General features: G+C 50.5%; 1 long non-coding RNA gene across 1 annotated transcript in view; it reads left to right on the top strand.

Moving 5' to 3' along the window:
- The window catches only part of LOC309523788, a 34,964-nt gene extending 22,026 nt beyond the window's left edge, over positions 1-12,938 (top strand). The window contains exons 3-4 of the long non-coding RNA XR_014215625.1: positions 631-718; positions 12,855-12,938. This is a non-coding gene — a long non-coding RNA (uncharacterized lncRNA). The remainder of the gene's footprint in view (positions 1-630; positions 719-12,854) is intronic.
- The last annotated feature ends 873 nt before the right edge of the window (positions 12,939-13,811 follow it).

The raw sequence follows: 13,811 nt of genomic DNA, 5'->3' as shown, positions 1-13,811 counted from the left end.
CACTTGAAGGGTCTGAACAACACTGGTTTGAATTAGCACTGCTATGATGCCTAATGATGTCAGAGATAGAGATGGGGGTATCTGTCACTTTTGGTTTCTCTTAGTTCTTATTTTTCCTATCTTAAGTTCAAATTGTTACATTTCTGCATCAGTTTGCTATTCTGTTTTTAAAAGTCCTCCTAAGAATCTGTCAGCATTTTAGTATCTATTTCTCCTAATGCATACATGTTTGCTTTTAGTTGTGCCCAATAAACACATTTTTGCAAACAGTTTTTGCAAATGCATTTTTATTTCCACTAGTATGTAATACATTTTTATGCAAGCTTTCCTGACATATATAGTTTTGTACACATATTCCTGTTGGAAAGTGGCACTGGAAGAGGAAGAGTAGAAGTGCAAAATTTGAAGGATAGTTGTGTTTTGGTTTTTGTATAATTCTGGGAAGTATGAATTAGGTGGGTTCACATTAAAAGCAAATCATACCAAATTCCTCTTCCATCCCTAGTCACTAATTGATATGCTTCTACACATAATTAGGACTAGGTGTGAAAGTATGCAGGCTTTGGCTTGTCAACTTTCTGGTGCTCACTTGCTGTACTAAACAGAATTCTATTTAAATTAAAAATCTAGATACCATATACAGCTAAGTTGTTCAGAAAAGGCTCAGGAAAAAAAGGGAATCAAAATGACCCAGGGGATTGAACAACTCCCCTAAGAGGTAAGGTTACAGCATTTGTGGCTTTTTAGTTTAGAGATAAGGTGAGTAAGAGGTAACATGATATATGTGTATAAAATTAATGCATGGCATAGAAAAAGGAGAGAGAGAATATTTATTCCTCCTTGGAATACTAGAACCCAGTGGGACCATCCCATAAAGCTGAATGCTGGACAATTCAGGACAGACTAAAGAAAATACTTAGTCAAATAGTGCATGGAATTGCTCCCAAAAGAGGTAGTGATGGTGAGTGATGCAGATGGCTGCAAAGCAGAATTAAACAAATTCATGGAGGATCAGGCTACCAGTAACTATTAGTCGTGATAGGTATCTCCACAACTGGAGGTAGCTCGCCTTTGAATAACTGTTTCTAGCAAACACAGGAGTGGGGAGTGCTGTTCCTTGCACACATCTCCTGCTTCCAGATGCAACAGGACTCTTCTATGTTCTTATAGCCCCCTGGTGTTTTTATGCTGTTAACCCATAGGTAGGCAAACTAAGGCCTGGGGGCCGGATTCGGCCCAAATAGCCTTCTCAATCCTGCCCACAGATGGTCCAGGAATCAGTGTGTTTTGACATGAGTAGAATGTGTGCTTTTATTTAAAATGTATCTCTGGGTTATTTGTGAGGCATAGAAATTCGTCCATTTCCCTCCCAAAATATAGTCCGGCCCCCCCACAAGGTCTGAGGGACAGTGGACCGGCCCCCAGCTGAAAAAGTTTGCTGACCCCTGTGTTAACCTAAAGGGGGGGAGACGGGAGAAATGACCAACACCAGGAAAGACAACATGTGTAAACGTTTATGCACAAGGACATGTTCAAAATACTTTATTGATTACATAAAAGTAGTTTTACAAAGTGTTTCAGAGACGCTTGGCCTTAGTTTCCACATCCCAGAGTAACTAGAAAATTGCAAAGCTTTTGCCTTCACCCTGTACAGGACTACAAAGACTTTCTAAGCCCATTAGCAATCCATTATTTACTGCAAAAGAGGAACCAAAAGAGGAACCCGTCTCATTAAACTATGATACCCCCCCCAAAAAAAGGATGCAATTTGGAAGACATGTTTTTTCCTAGCTGCAAGTGACAGCCTATCTTTACTTAACACAGTCATTAAAAACAAAATCTGTATTAAGAATAGGTAAATATCTGAACTTGCTAGTTTACAAGGCTAAAGCTATTAAAGCCCTAGCAGTGGAAAAGAGGGTAAAAGATAAGAAACTTGTAGAGTTCTTCAAAGACTGATGCTTAATGTCAGATGCTGCTACCAGGTCCCAGCTCACACAGGACCACGCCACACAGCGTCCACTTTAAAAGAGTCTTTATTGAGTTACAGGTTTCATTTCCGAACTACAGCGTGCAGCTCTACACCTTCTGCCCTAGGTCGGCGAAGACCCATCTGAGTCCCCGCCTCTTGCACACCAGCTTAATACCCTAGCCTTGCTCCACCTCCTTCGCCTCTCCCTACGTCTCTGGGTCCTTCTGCCCCCCTGGGACTCCTCCCTTCTACTCTCCTCTGACGCTGACCCCCCTGATCCTTCCGCTTCCTTTCGGCGGGCTTTGGGACCTGGCTCACTCTCCGGGCTGCTTACTGCTCCAGCTTCCGCTGCATTTGAACTTGGCGCGCGCGCCCAACTCTCTACTTTCCTCTTGACCGTTGCCTCGCTCTCTGAGGAGGGCGTGACCACCCCTGACTCGTGCCCTCCCTCCTGCTGACGGCCTCCGGAACCCGATGCCTGGCTGCCTTCCTCCCTGCTGCTCTCAGTCTTGAGCGTGGGTCCCGACTTCCAGCTGCTGCTCTCTGAATCTCCTCTGTTCCCTTCCTCCTGGGGTGTCCCCCCGGATCCCCCCCTTGCTCTGCTCACTGGGGCTCCCTTTTGGGAGTCCTCTGACTCACTGCTTAGGCTTGGAGATCTCGGGTCGTCATCATCACTCATTCTCCCTTCGGTTTCCTCCCCCTCGCTCTCTGTTTCCACCCTTCTCTGCGTCTCTGCTTCTGAACCCCTGACATCCATCCCCCCCTCGAAGCCCCCCCTTCCCCCCTCCCCGCTGTCAGGTGTGGGTGCTGGGTGCTCCATCATCATGGGAGGGAATGCTGGATACAGGTCGCTCCCCGTGGGTGGCCGCCAACTGAAGACCTCCGAGTCTTCCCCCTCGCGGTCGTCGACGTTGACTTGTTGCTCTTCCATCTCTGTACCGCCGTGCTCGAACCCGAGGTCCTCCCCGAACACGTCCATGTCAGTCTCTGCGTCGGTCGCTCGACCTGGCATCTCCCGCCACTTCCTGCGCCATTGCTCCTCTGGTCGATCGTCCCACCAATACGAGATGCCTGATGCCGAACCTGCCGGTGAACCTTCTGGGGAACGGGTGCTCCGTGCGGGTTCCCCTTCTGAGTCGAATCCATGGAACGTGCTGGAAGAAAGTGTGGGTGTGAACAACCAGTCGTCGAAGAAGCTCGCTGGCATGGGTTTGTGTGGGAAGAGGGCATGAAACTCGTCCTTGAGCAGGGGTTCCTCCAAAGCGTAGTCTGGTACCCAGCTATTGGCGCTGGCCCGGGTGCCCTCTCTGGCTAAGAGGTATTCGACTCCCTCTTCCCCCCATCTGGAGTCCAAAATCTCCGTGACCTCGTTGATGTGGTCCTGGTGCTTCACCCCCCGCGTCTCCGTCCGTTCCCGGAGCGGACTTGGCGCCGTCCCTGGCTCCTGGAACCTGTGAGGTGCCTTGTAGGGAGTGAGCACCGACCTGTGGAACACCGGATGCATTCTGGAACCCTCCGGCAGCGCCAGTCGGAAGGCTACCGGGTTGATCTGCGCTTCGACTTGGTACGGACCGATCTGCTTGTGCCCCAACTTCTTCTTGGCAAGTGACCTGGTCGGCACTGCGTGGGCTGCCAACCAGACCCAGTCTCCCACTTGGATCACTTCGCCAACCCGCCTGTGCTTGTCAGCTTGCACCTTGTAGGCGTGCTTAGCTAGCTCCAGCTGCCGTCTGAGTTGATCGTGGACCGCCTGCAGCTCTGACGCGAACGCGTCCGCCGTCTGTGGGTCTCCTTCCCCCACTCTCTCCAGTCCCGGGAAGGTTCTGGGATGCCTCCCATTGTTGGCAAAGAACGGCGTCACTCCTGTGGACACGTGCTTCGTGTTGTTGTAAGCGAACTCGGCTAGCGGCAGGTAATCCACCCACGTCGCAGGCTGTTGATTGGCATAGCATCTCAGGTACTGCTGCATGATGGCATTGACCCTCTCTGCTTGCCCATTGGTCTGCGGGTGTCTTGCTGATGCCAGATTGACCTTGACATTTAGAAAACCCATCAGCTTCTGCCAGAAAGACGAGATGAACTGGCGTCCGCGGTCGGACAGGATAGACCGTGGCAGGCCATGCACTTTGAACACGTGATCTATGAACAGTTTGGCGGTTTGTTCCGCCGTGGCCACCTTCGCACACGGAATGAAATGTGCCATCTTGGTGAACAAGTCCACCACCACTAGCACAGCTGTCTTGCCTCTCGAGCTGGGTAAATCCGTCACAAAGTCCAGGGCCACCCTCTCCCACGGTTCAAACGGCGTTTGCAGCGGTTCTAACAGTCCCGCCGGTGGTCTGTGTACCGGCTTGGCCCTCTGGCAGGTGTCGCACCTCGCGACGTAGTCCGCGACCTCCCCTCTCAGCCTGGGCCACCAGAAGTCTCTCGCGACTAATTCCATCGTTTTCTCTGTGCCAAAGTGACCGGCCGTGGGTGCGTCGTGCAACTGTTGCAGTACCTTGGCGCGAAGGTCGTCTCCTGGTACATAGACAGCCCCTTTGCGTAGGAGCAAGCCGTCCCGCACCTGGAACTCGTCCGTGGTAGCCGTGCCTCTGAGCAGTTCCGCCATCTTGTCTTGCGCGAATGAGTCGTCCCGCAATGCACGTCGCACCGCATCCAGGTCTACTGTAGCTGAGGCACACGCCCACGCCGTCGGTGCGAAGATGTGCATGGCCGCCGCTGGCGTCACCTCTTCTAGGTATTGCGGTTTTCGGGACAGTGCATCCGCCATGATGTTGGTGTCGCCTGGGACGTACTCTATTCGGAAATTGAAGTCAGCAAAGAACTCCGCCCAACGTATCTGCCTCTGGTTCAGGAACTGAGCCGTGCGCCAGTGCTCCAGATTCTTGTGGTCCGTGCAGACCTGCACCGTGTGCTTGGCGCCGATTAGGAAGTGCCTCCACGCCTTGAAAGCTGCATGAATGGCCAGCAACTCCCTGTCCCAGATGGTGTAGTTCTGCTCCGACTTGCTGAGCTTTCTGGAGTAGAACGCTCCCGGCCGCCACACCCCCTGCTGGTCTCGCTGCAGCAGAACAGCTCCCACGGCTCTGTCTGACGCGTCTGTCTCTACCCTCAACGGTTTACTGGGGTCGATATGCAGCAGTTGCTTCTCCGATGCGAAGAGATGCTTGAGCGCTTGAAAGGACTGCTCCGCCTGCTCCGTCCAGATGAATTTCTTTTTTTTGGAGCTGAGCGTGTCCGTAATTGCTGCCGTCTGCATCGCGAACCCCTTGATAAACTTGCGATAGAAGTTGGCGAAGCCGACAAACCGCTGGACCTCCTTCCGGTTGCGCGGGCTCTTCCAATCCAATACCGCACGAACCTTGGTGCTGTCCATGGCTATCCCCTTGTCCGACAACTTGTATCCCAGGAAATCCACCTCCGTCGTGTCGAACTGGCACTTCTCCAGCTTGGCGTACAGTCTATGTTGTTGCAACCTGCTGAGCACCTCCCTCACGTCTCGGTCGTGAGCTTGCTGCGAGTCCGAGAAAATCAGGATGTCATCCAGGAAGCAGACGCATGTCTTGTAGAGGAGTCCCTCCAACACGTGATGCATAAAAGCTTGAAAACAGTGAGAGCCATTTTGTAATCCAAAGGGCATAACCCTGTACTCGTAGGTGCCCAGCGGTGTGAACATGGCCGTCTTCCACTCATCGCCCTCCCGCATGCGGATGAGATTGTACGCCCCTCGTAGGTCCAACTTGGTGAACACGCGTCCCTTGCGCACCGTCGCGAGGAGGTCGTCAATCCTGGGCATGGGGTAATCAGACGGTTTGGTCATCTGGTTCAAAAGGCGGTAGTCCACAACGAGTCTTTTTTGGGGCGTGTCTTTCTTTTTCACGAAGAAAACGGGACTGCCCCCCACTGCCTTGGACTCCCTGATGAAGCCACGCTCCAGATTATGCTCGATGAACTGTTTGAGTTCCTGCATTTCATCTTCAGACATGGAGTATAGCCGCCCCTTCGGCAGCGTCGCCCCCGGTAGGAGGTCAATCTTGCAGTCATATGGCCGGTGAGGGGGTAGCTTGTCCGCCTCCTTCTCGCAGAAAACCTCCAAAAAGTTCGCGTATTTGTGGGGGACCGCTTGCAACGTTCCCAACTGCAGTTGTGATTCCTCCTCCTCTCCCTCCCGTCGGGGCAGGATGCAGTGTTCTGCGCAATAAGAGGAGCCGAAGATCAGTTGTCTCTGGTACCAAGCCAGTGTCGGACTGTGCCTGTCCAGCCAACTCATGCCCAACACAATGGGCGTGTCCGACAGTTGGGTGACATTAAAACTGATGACTTCCCTGTGGTTGCCAAGGCGCATCACCATTGGTGGCGTCTGCTTCACCACCTGCCCCCCTAGCAACTCTCTGCCATCCACTGTGACGACTTGCAGGGGCAGAGTGGCAGGCAATAGCTGTATAGCGTGCTGCTCCACAAAGCTCTGCGCTATAAAGTCTGCGTTGCTTCCAGAATCCACAGAAAGCGGCACTTCGATAGTGACGCCATTGGGTAGCTGGAGAGACGCTGTGAGCTGCACTACTGGTTTGGGTGGGAGGGGATCCGTGGGTTGCAACATCGCTGGGGACTGCTTCACAGATGCGTCTGGCTGGGCCCCAGTGCCTCCGTCTCCAGCCAGACATCGTCGTTTCCCTGCTGTGGTTCTCCTTGCTGCGTTGCTGCAGTCACCATTGCTGAGGCTGCAGTGTGCTTGTGGAGCCTCCGGGGACACTCCTTCGCCAAATGGCCTGGATCCTCGCAGATGTAACACTTCCTGTTCCCTCTAGGAGGCTTCGCTTTCACTGCTGCCGGTGCTAGGGCTCTGGCTGCTGACTGAGCCCTTGCACCTCCAACCTCCATCGGTTCCCCTCCCCCTCCTGGCGGAGGTGTGGATTGCGCACGCGCTGCTTCCCTCGGAACGAAAGAGAAACTTCTCGCTGCTTCGCGCCCTCCACGTCCTTCATCTCTGCACCATGGACGTTCTTCCAGCCTCACCCCCACAGTCAGCGCCCTTTGGACCACCTCCTGCGTGCTTCGGGGCCTCTCCCCCCTTGCAATTTCATCCTTAACCGCAGAACTTAGACCCTCCCAGAAGAGGTCTCTGACAGGGGGCGAATCCCGATCCCATTCTAAAGCACTGACCAGCGCAAAAAATCGGGCGTGATACTGCCGGACGCTCGCCCTCCCTTGTTTTAGTCCATGAATCTCCCGTCTGGCAAGATCCACATCAATAGTAGACAAAAAACACGCATCCATCGCTTTGATAAAGGCATCTGCATTCTGAAGCGCCGGATCTTTATCCCTCCACAAATTGCGCAGCCAGGCTTTGGCATCCCCATGCAAATGGGACAATATGAACCCCACCTTCTCTTCCTCATCTCTAAAGTCTTTTGCCAGCAGTTGCAGTGCGCACATTACGTCTGCTCTAAAATTAGGGTACTGTTGCAAAGTCCCATCGAAGTGAGCCACAAGCCCTCCTGCTCTCCGTGCCAATCCCACGCCCTCCGGTCTGGGTCCCGGTTGCCCTTGCTTAACAAGCATTTCAAACCTGGCGTGTAGGTCTCTGTAGGCGGCTGTAGTCTCCTCCTCCCGTTTCTTGGAAGCCAATACCTCTGAGGACAACTGGGTCACTGCCTCTTGCAGCGCGGAGATCCTCTGTTCTTCCGTCATCTTGCTAACCTTTGTGAGCTTGCTTACAGACACCCCTCTTCCTCCCCTAGCGGCTTCTGCTCCCGCTGCGAGGTTTCAGGTTTCTGAAGCTTTGATGAGATGGGTCTTACTGTCAGATGCTGCTACCAGGTCCCAGCTCACACAGGACCACGCCACACAGCGTCCACTTTAAAAGAGTCTTTATTGAGTTACAGGTTTCATTTCCGAACTACAGCGTGCAGCTCTACACCTTCTGCCCTAGGTCGGCGAAGACCCATCTGAGTCCCCGCCTCTTGCACACCAGCTTAATACCCTAGCCTTGCTCCACCTCCTTCGCCTCTCCCTACGTCTCTGGGTCCTTCTGCCCCCCTGGGACTCCTCCCTTCTACTCTCCTCTGACGCTGACCCCCCTGATCCTTCCGCTTCCTTTCGGCGGGCTTTGGGACCTGGCTCACTCTCCGGGCTGCTTACTGCTCCAGCTTCCGCTGCATTTGAACTTGGCGCGCGCGCCCAACTCTCTACTTTCCTCTTGACCGTTGCCTCGCTCTCTGAGGAGGGCGTGACCACCCCTGACTCGTGCCCTCCCTCCTGCTGACGGCCTCCGGAACCCGATGCCTGGCTGCCTTCCTCCCTGCTGCTCTCAGTCTTGAGCGTGGGTCCCGACTTCCAGCTGCTGCTCTCTGAATCTCCTCTGTTCCCTTCCTCCTGGGGTGTCCCCCCGGATCCCCCCCTTGCTCTGCTCACTGGGGCTCCCTTTTGGGAGTCCTCTGACTCACTGCTTAGGCTTGGAGATCTCGGGTCGTCATCATCACTCATTCTCCCTTCGGTTTCCTCCCCCTCGCTCTCTGTTTCCACCCTTCTCTGCGTCTCTGCTTCTGAACCCCTGACACTTAAGTTGTGCTCTAATAATGACATTGATTCTTTGCAATCAATATCCCACTCCCCATAAGAAGGTTCCACATCATATTCTTCCCTGTATTAACCCCACAGCAGATTTAATTAGCCATTAACTGTACAGGAGGGAGAGAAGAGGCTGGTGTCCCCTTGCTCTTTGTAGCAGATTTGTTTGTTTGGCAAGAATATTCTGCCGCCACCCCTGCCAAAAATGATTACTACAGAAAACACTACACTACAGAAAACAGAAGTCACTCCAGTATATGATTTGAAATTTTGCACCCTTATTCCATTGCAGCTAACACAAGGTTGCAAAAGTCACAACCCTGAAAGTTTGTTCTGTCCATTGAATGTTACCAAAGAACCAGGGAATGTGTGACTGTAAAATGTGTTCTTGCTAATATTTGTTTCTGGTCATTGGGTTGCACAGGAATGAGGAATATCTGACACCCATGCCAATATTAGCCTGGAGGGAGGTCCAGTTTGGCCCAGGAGGCAATTATTTCTGAAACCATGTCTGCCTGTCAATCAGGTGACACACCCCATGAGTGGCTGACATGAGCTGATGGAAGAGGGAAGTGGATCCCCAAAGAAAGCAGGGTTGAAACACCCTCCTATCAACTGATGAGCAGTGGGTTCAATCCTTCTTGGTTTGGCCCTGCAGTTCCCACCTTCTCACTCTCTCCCTCTGGTGCTGCTGTGATGGCCCAACAGCTCTGAAAGCCTAGTTTGCCACCATGCTGTCGTTCACAGCACCACTTGTTGGTGGACATGCAAAATCCAGCATGATGACATCCTTGGGATAATACTGTTTCACGCCATCCCCAATCTCTACCGAGAGGTAGCATAATTTCAGGGGTGTCCAGGTATTCACCCAGGCTTGTGTTTCTGTTGCAAAATCAAGACACAGCGAAGTGTGCCATGTATTAGAAATATGGTTTATGCATACATATTTACACCTTCAGTGGAGGGGGTGTAGAACATTACACCCCAAGTTTTTGTATTGTTCCTCTCGGCGAGTCATGGCCCTCATCTCTCGTCGCAGCCTCCTCTGGCCATGGAATTCTGGCCAGATTTTTCCTCCTTGCTCTCACCTTGCCAAAAACCTCTGTGTAAAAGGACAAATATTTTTCTGTGTGACACCCACATTGCCCTGGCAACCTCCCTGTTAAGGGTAAAGGGACCCCTGACTATTAGGTCCAGTTGCAGATGACTCTGGGGTTGCGGCGCTAATCAGCTTTATTGGCCGAGGGAGCCGGCATACAGCTTCCGGGTCATGTGGCCAGCATGACTAAGCCACTTCTGGTGAACCAGAGCAGCACATGGAAACGCTGTTTACCTTCCCGCTGGAGTGGTACCTATTTATCTACTTGCACTTCGTGCTTTCGAACTGCTAGGTGGGCAGGACCTGGGACCGAGCAATGGGAGCTCACCCCGTCGCGGGGATTCGAACTGCCGACCTTCTGATCAGCAAGTCCTAGGCTCTGTGGTTTAGACCACAGCACCACCCGCGTCCCAACCTCCCTGTTAGGTAGGGTCTTTTATCTAGATGGCTTTTGCGATGGGTTAATGGCAGGGCCATCATCTCCCTCTGTCCCTCTGTCAGGCTTTAAAACAAGCTCAGCCTGTCAGTTCACCTTAATTATAAAAGCTGTGGCTAAGCCCCAGGACCCAATAATTTAGAGGGGGAAATCTAGCACCCTATGAGAGAGTTCAGTCACACAAAAGCCAGAGGTTTATATACTGAGAGTCACACAGACACAACTCTCCACACAGGTAAGCAACGGGCATCATCACAGTTCAAAGACATATTCCAGCTGGACAAAAGGAGGATGCAAAGCAGGGCTGGTGAAGGCTGTGGTCTAGGGAGAAGAGGTCTAGGTCATCCTGTGACCTAGGATGGGCTTACTCCAAGGACCAGTTAGTGGGGCCTGGGACTCTCCATCCCTCCTATCATCCCAAAGAGATCATCTTTAAAGAGCTATGATTCTTCTCATTGTTCTATGTATGGATGTTTGTTGTAGGCTTTTTTATTTAAAAAAAAATGCAGTGGTTGCAAACTGTGAGACACTAAAATGCTACAAGAAAGTCCATTTAACACTTTAAAAGTGGCAGATAGTGTACCCCTGTGCTTTGCAGTTGGATTTTTTAAAAAGAGGAAGTGACATGAAGAGTGCAGCAATTTGCACAGGGAGCTGTGCTCGGTGAAAGATCTGCCCTCATTTTGATCTGGAATTTTGCAGTGCCACCCACAAAGGTCATTTACTAGCAGAAGGCAGAGTGTTGAGGAGGAAATCCCCAACCAAAAAGTGCAAGTTTTGGGCCTATGCAACAGAAGGTCCTAAAGATCCAGTTTGCAGCATCTGTCAGAAAGTATGTGACATAACTATACAAAGCTGTCTCATACTATTGGTCTTTCTAGCTCGGTATTCTTTTGACGGGCAGTGACTCTCCGGGGGTTTTAGGCAGGAGTCTTTCCCAGTCCTACCTGGAGATGCTGGGGATTGGACATAGAACATTTTGAATGCAGAGCACGTTCTCTACCACAGAACTATGGCCCTTCCCCTTATAGCAACCCAGTCAATCCTCCCTACAGCACTAACAGTGGTCTTGCAGAGGGTTTCACACAGGAATCTGGGGGGGGGGGACCTGTCTTGGAGGAGGGAATATCCCCTTTCCACCCCAATTTCAGTCACTTTGGTAGCAGGGATGTTATCTCTCCCCCCTGACCTTTCTGCAGAGTGAAAAGTCTCAGTGGCGTCTGTGAGAGTTTTGCTAAGCTGAGGGGAGGAGGTGGAGCAAGAGGCAGCAGCAGTGACTGAGCAGAAGACTGAGCAGGAGGGCACAATGTCACCTAGAGCCAGGCTCCACTTTCGCAGGTGGGAGCAGACCCACCCACCCCAATAGAGTGTTCACTTGCAATCACAACATGCCCACAAGGAGAGAGAGTCTTGCAAGTGGGTGTGCCATGCCTCATCCAGGAAATTTGTTGGAACATCTTTCTTGCTTCTGTCCAGTTCTGAACTTGTGGCCCTGCTCCTGAATTGAGACGGTTCGAATCCCCACAATGGGGTGAGCTCGCGTTGCTCTGTCCCAGCTCTTGCCAACCTAGCAGTTCAAAAGCATGCCAGTGCAAGTAGAAAAATAGGTACCGCTGCAGCGGGAAAGTAAACGGCATTTTCTTGTGCTCTGGCACTCGTCACGGTGTCCTGTTGTGCCAAAAGTGGTTTAGTCATGCTGGCCACATGACCCGGAAGCTGTCTGTGGACAAACACCGGCTCCCTCGGCCTGAAAGCCAGATGAGTGCTGCAACCCCAGAGTCGCCTTTGACTGCACTTAACCGTCCAGGGGTCCTTTACCTTTTACCTTTACTTGCTTGAATAAATATCTTTCTTCCACATAAGAGCCTCTGTCTGCATGTATCGGGCAGGAGACAGGACAGAATCTTTTACAGCCCTCTCTACAGCACTCTTGGAGATTGGGATCTTTTTATTGTAAAACATATGCTGTATCATGAAGTTACAGTCCTTTTTCAAAACAGTAGCAAAGTGGGGGGGGGGCATAGGAGACTGTTGGTCCACGTAGCTTAATATTATCTACACACACTGGCATTAGTTCTCCAGAGTATCAGGCAGGGGACATTCCCAGCCCTACCTGGAGATCATAGGAGGATATGAAGCTGGGATCTTTTTGCATGCAAAGCTGTTCATTGAGCTATGTTCCTTCCACTACATCAGATCCATTGTGTTATCCTGAGTCGATCTTGTGAAGCTCACTGGGTGACTTTGGGGCAGGTACTGTCTCTCAGCCTAACCTGCCTTGCAGGTTTGTTGTGAGGATAAAATTGGGAGAGTAAGAACTATGTATGCCGCTTTAAACTTCTAGGCCAGGGTATAAATATCATAAATAATATGGACTAAATGGCACGCTAGATAGATCTGGAGGGAGATGGACACAGAAAGGGGCTGTTTTATATGATGCCAAACATTCACATGCTTGCAAATGTAGCCTAAAGCAGCAGCCATCAGCAATGCATTCTCATCAGAAAACTGTGTTTCTTTTTCTTTTTTTATATAAGAGGAAACTTGGCTACATTAGTCCAGAACATAAAGGTTGCTCTTTGCCCTTAAAGAAAGAGAAAGTGGGGGGGGGGCATCACAATTAGCAGCAGAATCTGAAGAATTGCCCGTTTGCAGTGCTATATTTTAAACTCTGGCCTGACGTTTTGGCGATATGTCTGCTGAATATTAACAAGCCTGCAAAGATCCCAGTGCTACTGTCTAAAAGTATTGCTTTCTTTCCCTGTTACGTGCAGTGCCTTATTTTGTTGGAAAGTAGCAGGTGCTCAGCAGAAGGAAACCAAGGACTGAGTCAGTGAGCTGGGCAAACCTTTTGCACTTAGGTGAGTCATGGAAGGGAAGTAAGTAAACTGTGTGGGGAGGGGGGGAAGCATGACTTTCTATGAATATGTGGGGTGGGAGAGAAAGATGAATTGTGTGGTTTAACTGGTGATGGGGAGAAATTGTGTTTCGTTGGAAAATATTAACTTCAATGGGAAACTATGTAATTTGCACTCATAATGTGTCTAGGGTTGGGGAGAAATTCAATTTTCTTTTCATTTTAGTGAGAAGCTACCTAACGCACACTTCTCAAACTAATACGCAAACCAATACACTGCTGTCCTTTGGAATTCTCACTTCTTTGAATTTTGAGATTCAGCTCTCCAGCCAATCAATGTTTTACTAAAATGCATACATTAGGGAAAACTGCATACAAATGAAGATACTTGGGAAAACAACATAGACGAATGCATTATTTTAGGAGGAAATTGCTTGAACAAATGTGTTCATTAGTCAAAACTGCATGCAACATTTATGTTTATCGGGGGAAATTAGCACTAAAATGCTGGTGATTTTTCATGATAATTTTTTCCTAAAATTTCACATTACTGCAGAAATGTTGAGAACTTAATCTAAGATTGGAAAAATTAGAAGGTGGAAGAACAAAAAGTACCAGATAAGTCCATCACTATCTGTGACATAATTTGGTGACATAACAGTGCTGCTTCAAATCTGTGTTGGCACTGGCACTGTACGGCACTGATCTTGGTCCATCCCAGTTTGATTGGCACTTACTTTTCCCACTTGAACATTCTTCTTCTTCTTCTTTCTCTTCTTTGGCAATCACTCATAGCCGAATAAGATTGTCTTCCATAAGCACTGTTTTAACAATGAGTTCATAAGTGACTGTGGAGGCCAATTCTGCATCCACA

The sequence above is a fragment of the Podarcis vaucheri genome, assembly GCF_965113315.1.
Source record: "Podarcis vaucheri genome assembly, chromosome: Z".
NCBI lineage: Eukaryota > Metazoa > Chordata > Lepidosauria > Squamata > Lacertidae > Podarcis > Podarcis vaucheri.
This window is presented reverse-complemented; position numbering and strand designations above follow the sequence as displayed.